This window comes from Rhinoderma darwinii, chromosome 2 (assembly GCF_050947455.1).
Source record: "Rhinoderma darwinii isolate aRhiDar2 chromosome 2, aRhiDar2.hap1, whole genome shotgun sequence".
NCBI classification, from domain to species: domain Eukaryota; kingdom Metazoa; phylum Chordata; class Amphibia; order Anura; family Rhinodermatidae; genus Rhinoderma; species Rhinoderma darwinii.
The window spans coordinates 436,290,530-436,305,772 of record NC_134688.1 but is presented as its reverse complement, the minus strand read 5'-3'; the positions used below and the strand labels follow the sequence as shown (position 1 = coordinate 436,305,772).

The 15,243-nt window shown below is 41.8% G+C and overlaps 1 long non-coding RNA gene across 1 annotated transcript in view; it reads right to left on the bottom strand.

Annotated features, from left to right (window-relative positions):
- LOC142743568 (uncharacterized) overlaps positions 1 to 15,243 on the bottom strand; it is a 52,491-nt gene that overhangs the window by 36,248 nt on the left and 1,000 nt on the right. The window lies entirely within an intron of this gene.

The window sequence follows — 15,243 nt, the reverse complement described above, 5'->3', positions numbered from 1 at the left end:
GATAGGGTCAAATATGAATGTATTCCATAATACGAGCAGAACATGGGCTAGAACTTACTAATTCATATTCCTACAGCTGGTATTTACCAATATAGCAAAAGGGCAAAAACAACCAATTTTTTCTTATAAAATACACAGACAATTTAAAAAAATGATTAAACTTGAATTTGAATGGGAACTCCAAAATTCAAGATAAGAATTTTTTTCTGTATTATCTTTTTTCCCAGAAAGTTTTAAAATACGGTATGAACAAGATCATTGCCTCTGCTGTATTTAGTAAATGACTGTCTATACACTTGCACTGACCTTGAAAAGCCATTAGAGCCCCTGAAAACGTTACATACTAATTCATTATATAAGAAAAAAAAAAGACAATCTCTCCTTAGGCAGCTGTAGATGTATTGCAGCCGTTTTTCTTTCCTGTACTGGTTTCTGTACGCAGGGCGAGCCTTAAGGGTGTGTGACCTGTGTGAGTGCACAGGGCGCTGCACCCTCCCAGCATGTAGGGGGCACCACTGGGCTCTGCTCTGTCCTCAGCTCCTCGTTACACACACACAGAGTAAACAGGAGCCAATGAACAAGAAAAGAGGAAGCTCCGTCCATAGCCCGTCCTGCAAGAAACCTGTGATCCAGTCTGCAAGGGGAGATGGTAAGTGTCTATGTGTTTGTGTGTGTATATATTCCAGTGTGTGTGTGTGTGTTTGTGTGTGTATATTTCACTGTGTGCGTGTATATATTCCAGTGTGTGTTTATATATTCCTGTGTGTGTGTGTGTGTGTGTGTGTATATATTCCAGTGTGTGTGTGTGTGTATATATATTCCAGTGTGTGTGTGTGTGTGTGTGTGTGTGTGCATATATTCCAGTGTGTGTGTTTATGTCTCTTTGTAAGTGTGTGTGTGGGTAAAGTAGAACAGATAAAATGAAGATATCTGTGCTGTCCCTTATATACTCTGCTGCCCCTTATCTACTCTGCTGCCCCTTATCTACTTTGCTACCCCTATATACTCTGCTCACCCTGTATACTCTGCTGCCCCTATATACTCTGCTGCCCTTATATACTCTGCTGCCCCTATATACTCTGCTGCCCCTATATGCTCTACTGCCCCCATATACTCTGCTGCCCCTATATACTCCGCGGCCCATTAAGGGAAACACCACATTTTCATATATGGTCATCTATAAAACTTGCACCCATTCATGCCAATTAATTCATGAAAATAATCTTTTTAAAGTGTATCTCCAGTTTGGAGGTGCACTGCATAATATATATATATATATATATATATATATATATATATATATATATATATATATATGTGTGTGTGTCATGTGTCTCTGTGTGTGTTTATATGTGCCTGTGTGGGTATAGTTATCAGAGTGTGTTATCTGTGGTGTTACATAGGACTGCATGTAATAACTGACTGTCATTAAAAAAAAAAGATGTATACTGTGCTGTACAGTTGTATTGTAAAGCGTAGTTGACTGTGCTTTTCAATAAAGGTGCGGCTGCGGGATCTCAACATATATCGGCCAAACTTTTGATTTCAATAGATTTTTATTGAACAGTTTTTGAAAATGTAACAAGAAACAGACTCGTAGAGTCGCATGTACAATAATACAAAATAAGATAGGCCATTATGGCCCCGTATCAGTCTATCGGCCAAAGTTTTGGCACGCATTTGCCCATTAATGTCTAAGGGCACGTAGGTGATTTTCCCATGGTATACACCAACCAAAACTACAGATGTAATGTGAATTGAGGCTTAGCACTCTGTGGCTGCAACTTACATACTCCAAAAAATTCTCGGAGCTTGGCAATTTGGCTATTGATTTAAAAAAATGTGCTGCACCAAATCATTGCCTTGCTTTCACCCTTCACACAGATCCATGTCTTGCAGTTACAATTATTCAGATAAATACTGGTTCCATATTTCCCTAAGAGTTATAAGGAGAGTAGCTGCACATGGCCAATTTTCTGTTGAGAACAGGGAACCAGGCACAGTAATTCTCTGGATAATGGGGGTCCCAGTGGTCGTACCACCATGGATTAGACTTTTATGGCATATCAACTTGTAAAGTCATAAATGTTAATTGTAGGAAAACCCCTGCAATGCCTACATTACATGAAAACTCAACATTTGAGAGATTTGTTCATGTCTCATATTTGTATTGCAGCTATGGCCAGAGTTAATGGGCCACATAAAAGCTCAAAGGGTATGTTGACCTTTAAACACTATTTCAAAAATGACTTATAGAATTAAAGGGGTATTCCAGTCTAAAGCATTTTTCACCTATCCATTGTAAATAAAGAGGAGCGGCGGCCGGTAATGCTGCTCCATTCAGTCTATGGTACTAACAGAACAGCCGAGCAGAGTGCTCAGTGGGGGTCCCAGCAGTCAGACCCCCACCGATCTAACATTTATCACAGTGGATAGGTGAAGAATGCTTTAGGCTGGAATACCTCTTTAATATATAAAAAAAATATAAATTTGAGCAACCTCATACACTACAGAAGAAATGCCTATAGGGGGAAGTACATCAGTAATATAGCATGTGATAGAATATGATACAACTTATTCCACATGAATCAATAAAAAAAAATCCTCTGTATGCATCTGTAGGAAACCAGTATGATCCCATGTACTTCTATACTGTAGGTGCCGTATTACGAATCCATTCAATACAAATTAGTAATGTAGTCATGTGTATGACCCTTATAGACAGGCTTGTTTCATTGTTAGTTGCACTGCAGAATATCTTAGAGATATATAGATCATGGTTACAAATATTTTAATTATTCTAATTTTATTATTTTAACCGGTACAGGATGTTCCTGTTTGCAAATTAAACAAAATATGTTTCAAAGGCTTTCTAGTTTTGTGCCAGCATACAGAAATAAAACTGGGTATTATTAATAGTAAAAAATAATAACAATAGCAATTTATATTGCAACAATATAAGTCTCCATGCAACGCCACCTAGTGGTCAATCTTGCAATGTTTCGCTGTATGAGTCTTTACATACTGTATATTTAGAGATACTCACAGTATATGCTATTCGCCCTTTTAACCTGACTTTGACTTCTTTATACGGTACAAACACTGAAATATTGTGTTGGATTATTTTCAAGCTACATTCTTATGAATCCCTCAAGTAACGTCGCCCTCCATAATGTGCAGGTGGTATATACGACACATAAATGATCAGCAGCTTGTGCTCAGCTTAATAAGAACGGACTAGAAGGCAATTAATTAAAAGGTGTCTACTGTAAGGGACATTGTATGGATTAGACTCTGTAAGTGTTCAGTGTACTTTTAATTGAATATAAACTTAGTGAAATTCCTCGACCAATAAATTAATTGATAAGTAGCCGGCATTTTTTTTTTACCAGTTATAAATGTTGGATCAGATCCTAAGCCTGACGGTAAGCAGCCATAAATGTTTGATGATGCCAGCTAGATATTTCAAAACCATTGCAGCAACATTTGCAAGAACAACATTTCAGCTGTATCGGTGCCAATTAAGGCATTAACCCTTACCGCAGTCGGATGTCCCCCTGGTAGATTTGCTGAGACTGGGAATTGTTTGTCTAAAAGGATAAATACACCAGTTGTGCTGTTATAATACTGTAATTTACATTAGCAGCTATTGTGACAGCAAGACAAATGACACTTAGATAAAAATCATGGCTATAGAGATATGTCAATGCCTAATCTCAGCCACTATTGAGTTGTAAAGGGGATGGCTATTGAGCATATGGAAGTCAGAGGAGGGTCCCCCACTAAGGTATGCCCTAACAAGAACTAGGCTCCAGGCTGCCAGTAAAAAAAAGTTCCGGCATTATAATTGCGGAGATGACAAGGGAGCCCCTTTCCTTTGTCAGCACCAGGAGCAGCAATGATTGCTGTGCAGAACGGGTTAAAGGGGTAGGATCTCTGTTTTCTCTGATCCAGGCCATTGGGGCTGGAGAGCGGCTGTCAATCATAGCTGTCCTCCATCGTGCGCACAGCTTTTCTGCCAGGAGCTATCACAATGTAGTATATAAGTTGTAAAAAAATGGATTGATACGTTTCTAGAGATGAGCAAACTGATTTGGCGTAATTCTAATTCGTCTGAATTTTCCAAAAGTTTCGGATTCACCGAAATCCGAAACTTTTGAGGTATGCCGCGCTTGAATTGTCAAAATTTCATTTTGCAGATTGTACAAAAAAAAAAACGGGAGAAGAGGCGAGTAAAACAAATAAAATAACATATTTACCACCTCTCCTGGTCTTCCGTAGCAACGCGTCCATGCCGGAAGGTGAAATTAAGTAGCTGTCCCATGTGATCATCGCAGCCAATCACAGGCTGCAGCGGTCACGTAGGACAAAACAATGTCATGACGTAGCTGTCCCATGTGACAACTGCGGCCTATGATTGGCTGCAACGATCACATGGCACAGCTACATTATCTCATTTTCTGGCAGGGACGCGTCGCTACGGAAAACCAGGGGAGGTGGTGAGTATGTTTTTTTTTATTTATGTGGAATCGCAAGTGCCCCGATTGGTTTGTTTGACGCTCTGAGTTTATTGGGGGACTTGAGATTTGTGGCGAATTTATACGGACTGAAACTAATTTCAGAAAATTCGCTCATCACTATTAGTTTCTTCAATTTGTTTTTGGGAAAGGGGGTGATCACACTATGGTGTCACATGGCTTGCCACCCAGCTTTCCTAGAGTGTGAAAGGTAGATCCTCCTAGTTACATAACACTGCAAAACAGAAAAATGTTGAGATACAGCAAAGTTTTGTTTGTCGTTTAACCTAAGTAATGGCTAGAGTAAAAATGTAATGACAGCATCCGTTAGCAAAAAATATTAGCGTTTATTAACACATCTCAAAAAGTACAGTAGCAACGTTTCGACTCGCACAGGAGTCTTTGTCAAGCATGCATGTTGTTGTTGTTCGACTTTTTGGAAAGTGCTCATAAACACTAATATTTTTTCGCTAACGGATGCTGTAACCTAGTTTTTACATGTGGAGGTCGGAAAGAGTATTTTTGGACAATTGAATTTTTTTCATCCTGGTCACTTTTGAACCCCTTTGTTTTGGTGAGTGCTATGTCACACTATATTATCTGTTGTTTCTGAAGACTGAAGATAAGACAACGTTGTTATATTAACTCAGTTATAGTGCACATATTAAACAGTATAATAACAGATTCAGCACTGCCACACAGGCATATTAAGTAGACCATAGGCCCTGCACTGTTAACCAAACTTGGGCTCCCTTTCTCCACCGCCGCCCTGCCGCGCCGTAACTATTGTTAACACTACCTTTTTGTGCAAGCATTAACAAATGATTGTTATGATTCCCCTTGTCAAAGGGCTGTGTTCCTACGTACTGTATCACACAGTATCACACTGTGCAGGGATACATCCTCCTGGCAAGGGGAATGGTAACACCCATGTGTCTATCAGTCATAGACAGCACTAAGGCTTTTTGTGAATTACAAGGATTTCCTATAATAAACATGTCAGGAGAGGTGACAAATTCTTTATAAATCCAGTGACTCACAGGTGACGACTTCCCAGAGTCTAGTCTCCATCTGGTCCAGACTTTATGACGACTTCTCCCGGCCATGACCCATTTCTGCAGAATTTGCCACTCAGATGTCTTCGGGTCATCACTTTTCCATCATTTCCACACCTATAAACGAAGATAAAATTCTCATGGTGCCACATACTGTGCCCTTAAATATAATAGCACCATACACTGCGCCCCTAAATAAAATAGTACCAAACACTGTTCCCCGGAATATAATTTTGTCAAACACTGTAAAGTAAAGTACCACACACAGTGCCCCCTGTAGATAGCGCCAACCACAGCCCACTGTAGATAAGGCCAGACACAGCCCCCTGTAGATAGTGCCACACACAGCCCCCTGTAGATAGCGCCACACACAGCCCCTGTAGATAGCGCCACACACAGCCCCTGCAGATAGCGCCACACACAGCCCCTGTAGATAGCATCACACACCCCTATAGATAGCGCCGCACACCACCCCTGTAGATAGTGCCACGCACACACCCTGTAGGTAGTACTACTCACTGCCCCCTGTAGATAGTGCCAAACCCCCTGTAGATAGGATCACACACTGCCTCGCTATAGATAACAACACACACAGCCCCTGTAGGTAGCATCAAACACCCCCCTGTAAGCATCACACACACACACACACACATCCCCCTGTAGATAGCATCACACACAGCCCCCTAAAGATAGCGGCACCCAGCCCCCCTGTAGATAGCGCCAAACCGCCCCCCTGTAGATAGTGCCACACAGCCCCCTGTAGATAGCATCAAACAGACCCCCTGTAGAAAGGGACACACACACCCCCTGTAGACAGCACCACACAGACCCCCTGTAGATAGCACCACACAGAACCCCTGTAGATAGTACCCCACACACACCCCTGTAGATAGTGCCACAACCCCTGTAGATAGCACACACAGCAGGACCCGCGTCAGCACCCGGCGAACCCGGCAAGTGCCGAGGCCCACTACCCTTTGGGGAGCCCACTCGGCCGGCGGGTGCTGACGCTGCATGGCTCCTCCAGGAGTGGAATCCCCGGCCAGAATTTTGCCGACGGTATTCTGCTTCTGGAGGGAGCCATCCTTCGCTATGGCAGAGCAGGGAGGTAACTCCCTACTCTGCCAGTTACCCGGCTACAGCCTGCCAGGTGGAGTGCTAGAAGCGGCTCTGCTCCATGACTCCACGTCTGGGCAAGCCCCTGACCACTGTCCATATATAGACAGTGATGTCAGGGGCTTCCCCAGAGTTCTGGAGCAGAGCCTATACTAGCGCTCTGTACCGGGACTCTGGCTCTGGGGTTTCTCCTGACATCACTGTCCATATATGGACAGTGATGTCAGGAGCAGAGCAGTGTCCCAGCGCTCTGCCTGGGACTTTGTCTCTGGGATTGCCCCTGACATTACTGTCCATATATGTCCATATATGACAGTGATGCCAGGAGGAGAGAAGAAGTCCCAGGCAGAGCACTAAAAGCGGCTCTGCCCAGGACTCCATCTCTGGGGAAACCCTTGACATCACTGTTCATATATGGACAGTGGTATCAGGAGCAGAGCAGGAGTCCCAGGACTATGGCTCTGGGGTTGCCCTGACATCACTGTCCATATATGGAGAGTGACATCAGGGGCTCCTCCTGAGGCGGAATGCCTGGCCAGAAAGTCGGCAATGCTCTGGTTGGGGATTCCACTCCTAGAGGGAGCCCCAAAGGCGCTACCTACAGGGAGGGGGGCTTGTTAGGCACTACCAGGGAGGTGGGCTTTGTGGCACTTCCATGGAGGTGGACTGTGTGGCACTACCAGGGAGGCAGGCTATGTGGCACTACCAGGGAGGGTGGCTGTGTGGCACTACGAGGGAGGGTGGCTGTGTGGCACTATCAGGGAAGGTGGCTATGTGGCAGTACATGGGAGGGGGGCTGTGTGGCACTACCAGGCTGGAGGGGTGTGTGGCACTACTTTGGAGGGGGGCTGTGTGGCACTACCAGAAATGGGGGGCTGTGTGCCACTACTTTGGAGGAGGCTGTGTGGAACTACATGGGAGGGGGCTGTGTGGCACTACCAGGGAGGTGGGCTGTGTGCCACTACTTTGGAGGAGGCTGTGTGGCACTACCAGGGAAGGGGGCTGTGTGGCACTACATAGGTGGAGACTGTGTGGCACTCCCTAGGAGGAGGGGCTGTGTGGCACTCCCTGGGAGGGGCTTTTTGGCACTCCCTGGGAGGAGGGGCTGTGTGGCACTCCAAGGAAGGAGGGTCTGTGTGGCACTCCCAGGGAGGATGGGCTGTGTGGCACTATCTACAGTGGGCACTAAATTTATGGGGTACAAACTGGGGGCTTAACTTTCTTTATTGGGGCATAAACAGGGCCTAACTTCTATATGGGGGAACAAAGTGACATTTTCTGCCATTTTACTGCCTCCATAATTTCCCCGCAAAGGGGCCCACTAAGTCTGTGTCGCTCAAGGGCCCACATAAACCTGGAGCCGGCCCTGACACACAGCCCCCCCTGTAAATAATGCCACACCCACTCTATAGATAGCGCCACACACAACCTCCTGTAGATAGTGACACACACAGCCTCTGTAGATAGCATCACACACAGCCCCCTGTAAATAGTGCCACAAACCACCCCTATAGATAGCGCCACACAGACCCCCTTGTAGATAGCGCCATACAGCACTGCTCCTGTAGTTAGCAGCACCCCTTGTAGAAAGCGCCACACAGACCCCCTGTAAAAATCACCACACAGACCCCCTGTAGAAATCACCACACAGCCACGCTGTAGATGCACCACCCCCTGTAGTTAGTGCCATACTTACCTGTCCCCTGTCTTCTCCGATGATGCAGGCCCCTGTTTTCTCCTTTGTACGCGGATACAATTGATTCCAGGGGCCTACAGTTTTGTTGCGGTTTTGCCGCGGCAAAACCGTGACAAAACTAAGATGTTATCTTTGTGCGGTCATGGCCCCCCCGGGAGCCTCGGACCCAGGGCGGCCGCCCATAACGGACTTATGGGGATCCACCCCTTCTGCTACATCTTTATTACCGTAGACTGTAACTAGACATACTTACTGTGTAGAGGTGCTCAATAATAATGATGTAATGTAATGCTTCTAGAGGAGAATATCTACGTAATACAGCTTGCAATGCAACATGCCACCATTTTTTTCACATGGAACATATATGTTCCCCTCAGATAAAATCGGAGCCACATGAAGAATAATTTGGGCCCATAGCCGGCTAAGGGTTTTATCATATGTATCAAGGATTCCGAATACAGTCGTTTGTGGAGGGCATGTCAAAAGCTGCATTTTTTTTGTTTTTCAAAGTATGATTAAAACACCTACTATATAGAATTTTTTATTATTTTTATTGAAGGATACATTCTCTATTTTACTTACAATATACTGTACCATATAAATTAGACATAACTTTGACCACTAATAATGTCTCCTATACATTTATAGTACCTATTTTACATACCTACTATTTTTAGTTTTTATGTAACCATAGCAACCATCAAAATCAGTTTGCTCTCATTTGTTTCTAATACAGTATTAAATACAGTACATATAGTGGCAAAAAAAAGTATATAAAAAAAGTATTCTGTTTAATTTGGCATTTGTAAACGGCTTGAAAAAACACATGTAAAAATGCCAGTGTTTTTTAATTGAAACATGCGTTTTTTAGGATATTTTTTACATGGCGGCGTTTTTATTTAGTGTCATTTTATACAGTACATGTATTTTTATGGTGTTTTTCCTGTACTGAAGCCTATGGGAAAAACACCAGAAAAAAACGCCTCACCTAAAGTATTTAGAAAAAAACGCCACGAATCCCAAAAACATGCAATAAATCAAAACGCTTTGTATGCAGCTAGAGATGAGTGAATCGATTCTACGCAAATTGAATTAGTTACGAATTTCACAAAAGTTTCACTGCTGCTGCCTTCTGAAAAGATGTCACGGGCGTGACGTCACTTATTGTTTTGCATATATCTAGTAGTGCCACCAAAAATTGTCGTATTGTTTTGCATAAAGCATTTATACAGCACCGTTATACATCAGTCTGTATTCAAGTGAAGTTTTTTAATTTTAAAATGCCTAAAATATCTGACAGTTCAGTAAGTTTTTTGTTACCACCGTCTACCAGCTTTTTACTCATAGACATATTCACTTTGACATTACTAATGCTTTCTTGGCGTTAATGAGCTTGAAAGCGGTTGGATACAGTCCTAGAAAAGCTCAGTATCATACGCATCTTTTTAAGCCCACTAGCGGCACTTTTGGTTCCCAACAAATTCTTTCGGCTCAAATCTAATCTGACAGATGGTTTGACCGGAAACAAATTTTGGGAAATTCGCATATATTGTACACTATATGGCTCTAAAGACAAGCATTTCTAGTAGTATGGGTCATACTAAATGTGGCCCTGTCATAGGATATCACCTTTGACAAAAGTAAATTTGTGTAATTTCTGATCTAATCTGCTTCGGTCAAATGTAAGTGCTCTTATTGGGAAGTCAAAGCGTCTAAAAGTAACAAAAGCTCAGCCACGAAGCGGTAGACCGCAGAAACTGAAACAGGGCCACAAAGTTCTGAAATGCGTGACACTTAAAAATTGCCTTTCCTCTGTTGTATCACTCACTACAGAGTTCCAAACTGCCTCTGGAAGTGACATAAGCACAAGAATCGGGTGTCGGGGAGCTTGCTGAAATAGGTTTCCATGGTCGAGCAGCTGCAGACAAGTCTAAGCACAATGCCAAGCGTCGGATGGAGTGGTGTAAAGCACACCGCCACTCAAATGATGAATCAAATTTTACTATCTGCCAATCTGATGGCGGAATCTGGGTTTGGCGGATGATACCTATGCGAATGTACTGTAAAATTTGGTGGGGGAGGGCTAATGGTCTGGAGCTGTTTTTCAGGGTTTGGTCTAGGTTTCTTATTCCTAGTGAAGTGTAATGTTAATGCTACAGCATACAAAGACATATTTAGACAGAAGTACAGCATGCTTCCAACTTTGTGGTAACAGTTTTGGGAAAGTCAGTTCCTGTTCCAGAATGACTGTGCCCCTGTGCACAAAGCAAGGACCATAAAGACATAGTTGGGTGGAGGATCTAAAATGGTTTCCCAGAGCTCTGATCCCCAACTCCAATCAACACATTTGTGATGAATTAGAACGCTGCTTCTGTGCCGGATATTCTCATTCAACATCAGTTTCTGACCTCACAAACCCTTTTTCGACTGAATGGAATCAAATTCCCACAGACACACTCCAAAATCTTGTGGAAAGCCTTCCGAGAAGAGTAGAGGCTGTTATAGCCACAAAAAGGTGCCCTATTCCATATTAACGCCCATGGTTCTGGAATGGGATATACAATAAGCTCATATAGGTATAATGGTCAATTGTCCACATACTTTTGGCCAGATAGTATATGTTTCTCATAGAATGCTATATTTGGAATGGATTTCTGCAACAAATGCAGAACTTCTCCCCTAGAAAATTGGAGGTTGTACGGACCTGTAATATAAGCCTTTACACCGTGTTCCAAATTATTATGCACATTGGATTTAAGTGTCATAAACATTAAATTATTAGTTTTTCAATTACACTCATGGATGGTATTGTGTCTTAGGGCTCATTGGATCATTGTAATCAATCTCAGACACCTGTGATAATTAGTTTGCCAGGTGTGCCCAATCAAAGGAAAACTACTTAAGAAGGACGTTCCACATTATTAAGCAGGCCACAGGTTTCAAGCAATATGGGAAAGAGAAAGGATCTCTCTGATGTCGAAAAGCGTGATATAGTGCAATACCTTGGACTAGGTATGAAAACATTGGATATTTCAAGAAAAACTTAAGTGTGATCATCGTACTGTGAAAAGATTTGTGGCTGATTCAGAGCGCAGATGGGTTCGTTCAGATAAAGGCATAATGAGGAAGGTTTCTGCCAGACAAATTAATAGGATTAGGAGAGCAGCTGCTAAAATGTGATTGCAAAGCAGCAAACAGGTATTTGAAGCCACTGGTGCCTCTGGAGTCCCGCGAACCTCAAGGTGTAGGATCCTCCAGTGGTTTGCAAGTGTGCATAAAGCTATTATTCGGCCACCCCTAAACAATGCTCACAAGCAGAAACGGTTGCAGTGGGCTCAGAAATACATGAAGACTAATTTTCAAACCGTGTTGTTTACTGATGAGTGCCGTGCAACCCTGCATGGTCCAGATGGATGGAGTAGTGGATGGTTGGTGAATGGCCACCATGTCCCAACAACGCTGCAACGTCAGCAAGGAGGTGGCGGAGTCATGTTTTGGGCTGGAATCATGGGGAGAGAGCTGGTAGGCCCCTTTAGGGTCCTTGACGGTGTATAAATGACCTCTGCAAAGTACGTAGAGTTTATGACTGACCACTTTCTTTCGTGGTACAAAAAGAAGAACCGTGCCTTCCGTAGCAAAATTATCTTCATGCATGACAATGCACCATCTCATGCTGCAAAGAATACCTTTGTGTCATTGGCTGCTATGGGCATAAAAGGAGAGAAACTCATGGTGTGGCCCCCATGTTCCCCTGACCTCAACCCTATTGAGAACCTTTAGAGCATCCTCAAGCAAAATATATATGAGGGTGGGAGGCAGTTCACATCAAAACAGAAGCTCTGGGAGGTTATTCTGACATCCTGCAAAGATATTCAAGCAGAAACTGTCCAAATACTCACAAATTCAATGGATGCAAGAATTGTGAAGGTGATATCAAAGAAGGGGTCCTATGTTAACATGTAACTTGGCCTGCTAAGTTTTTTTTGATTGAAAGAGCTTTTGATTTCTGTAAATATGACCTCCTGATGCTGCAAATTCAACAAATTACCATTTTAATTCTCTTTACAACCTTTAAAATGTTTTGATCTCTGTTGTGCATAATAATTTGAAACAGGGCATTTTGAGTTTTTTACTTCTAAAAAAAAACCTGTTATCATTAGGAGATTTGTTCAATAAAATTTGCATTATACTCTAACAGTTGATGGCTTGAAGATTATACTGACTGTCATTTGCATCGACTATTTAGGAAAATCAGCGAAAAATAACATTTGCATAATAATTTGGAATGCGGTGTCGTTTGTTATATCCTTTATGTTATAACATGATCCCCCAGTTTAGCTGTTTTTGGAGTCCATATAGCTGTGTATAAAGACTGTGTGTAATATTACAAACTTAGTGCACATTCAGTAGTCAGTTACATAAATATTATTTGTAAAGTCACATTCACATTACAGTTCTATTGATTCTTCTTTCACCACCATCAACATTGGCTTGGAAATCGAGAAATCTAAGACTAAAAAGCCACTGACCCCCAAAATGGCACTAAATGCTACAAACCAAAACACTGTGAATGTAGACAGTCTCATGTTATACTATAGACCTTCATCTAACATCTGGACAAAACTAGGATTGGATCCCGTTATGAGAAAAAAGGGAAACTTTTCCCCCAAAAAAGGGTTTTCTGTATTCTTCTGACTGGATCCAATCCCATTTTTAGCTTGATGAATATTTTTCTCCCATGACGTAGTTATATGGCTATGATTATAAAGTCTTTGGCTAGGATCACACAAGCAGTTTTGGCTCTGTTTTTTTTAAACAAATTGAGTAGTGGATCCAAAAGGAAGGAAATGTATAAAGAACGATGCATCTCCTTTCTTTTGTGTCTACTCCTGTGTTAGGCTCAAAATACTGAGCTAAAAACAGCCACAAAAACTGCATCAAAATTTCATGTGTGACCCTGGCCTTATGCTGGTCTTAAAGGGGTTGTCCAGTCCCTAAAAATTCATGGCCTATAAGCTGATCGGTGGGGTCCCAGGAGTCAGACCCTGACCCATCATCTATTGAAGGCCTATGCTGAGGAAAGGCCATCAATTTTTAGGGACTGGACAACACCTTTAATATGACAACATTTTAAAGCTGCATCACCAAAACCTCCCATGGTCCTACTGAACCGAACTTGGACCACCATAGAACCCCAAGGTAAGTAAAATTTGGTTCTATAGAAATAAAGGGATTCTGGATGTTGCGGCCGTAATACACAATAATCACAATTATCAAAGGAGAATTTCTTATGAGGGATAATGTAAAACTATAGGTTATAACATTTTGCCATAATTGAGTTATATTCCATAAATTCTGTTGGTACCATAGTTGAGTCTTCCAGTATTGAATTAAAAACAGATCACTCGTCTGATCAGGAGGAGGGGGGGGGGGTTTTTTTTTACACCCATGTCCAACTTCCATATCATAGCAAAGATCACCTAGATCCTTGGGATATACCTCTGAACCTGTTGTATATGTACCCCAGGGGGTAAATACCATATCGAAAAGAGATTCTCACACTGTGCTTATGCTACGCTTTTATTACAGCAGAACAGCGCATGATCATAGCCTTGGTGGTACTTTGGGTAGAGGGTACTTGGCTTAGTAGCGTTGAGACTTATCGAGAACATGGCTGAAATTGCCACATTGTTTACTTTGAAACAACAATAATAAAAAATAAGATACATTTCACCATTCACAAATGTTACAAATTTAGGAATGAAAAATTAAATATGAATAGGGTGACTATACCTTTAAAGAATGTCACAGAATGGTTAAATAGGTAAACAGATTTCTCAGACCCATTGCGCACTTTAGCTTATTTGATATACTGTACTATGATATTTAATCCAAAGTGCTAATGGGAGACGCTGAGGAAATATAAACTGCTGCTGTGTTATGTGGATATTATTTCAATATTACCCAGATTACTGCTAAATAAAGTAGGAGGGTCAGAAGATTATTGAGTAGTAGGCACGAGTATTTAAGAAAATGCCCTTCTACTCGCCCAGTTATATGAAGCAACAGAAAGGTAGCAGTGCCAAAGCGTTGGGTGGTATAGCAGACCTAACACATAGACAAAGCCGTGCCATTTCCAGGCTAACGATTGTCATTATATAAAAAGAAAACGCTGTTAACCCTTACATCCTGGTGCAAAGTGCATGCCTTATAATAGGTCATTGTATATGCTTTGTATGGCAAATAATTGGTCAAAGACATGGCATAGTCAGCAAAAATGGCCATTTGATATATTCCAGCGTGCATGTTCTAGGCTTAAATAACACACACACACACACACACACACACACACACACACACACGTATGTATGTATGTATGTATGTATGTATATATATATATATATATATATATATATATATGCATGTATATATATATATATATATATATATATATATATATAAAAATAACACACTGTTAACCCTTATGTTTCGCAGTACAAGCATTGTAATAGACACTGCATATCCTTCTATAGCACACAAAATGTCAGGTCCATGGTATCGTTTTAAGGACCTGTATATATACTGTATACAACGCACTGGACATATGATGTACAAATAAGACACTGGTAACCCTTATGTTCTGATGCAAATTGCATGCATTGTATCAGGTCATTGAATATGCTTTGCACGGTCAAAAAGTGGTCAGAGCCGTGGTATAGGCAGCAAGATTGGTCATTTGGTATATTCTATTGTGCATTTCTTTGGCTTGAAAAAACCCTAAATAAATAAATATATATAATAACACACTGTTAACCCTTATGTCCTGCAAGGTACATGTATTGTAAAATAACATTGCCTA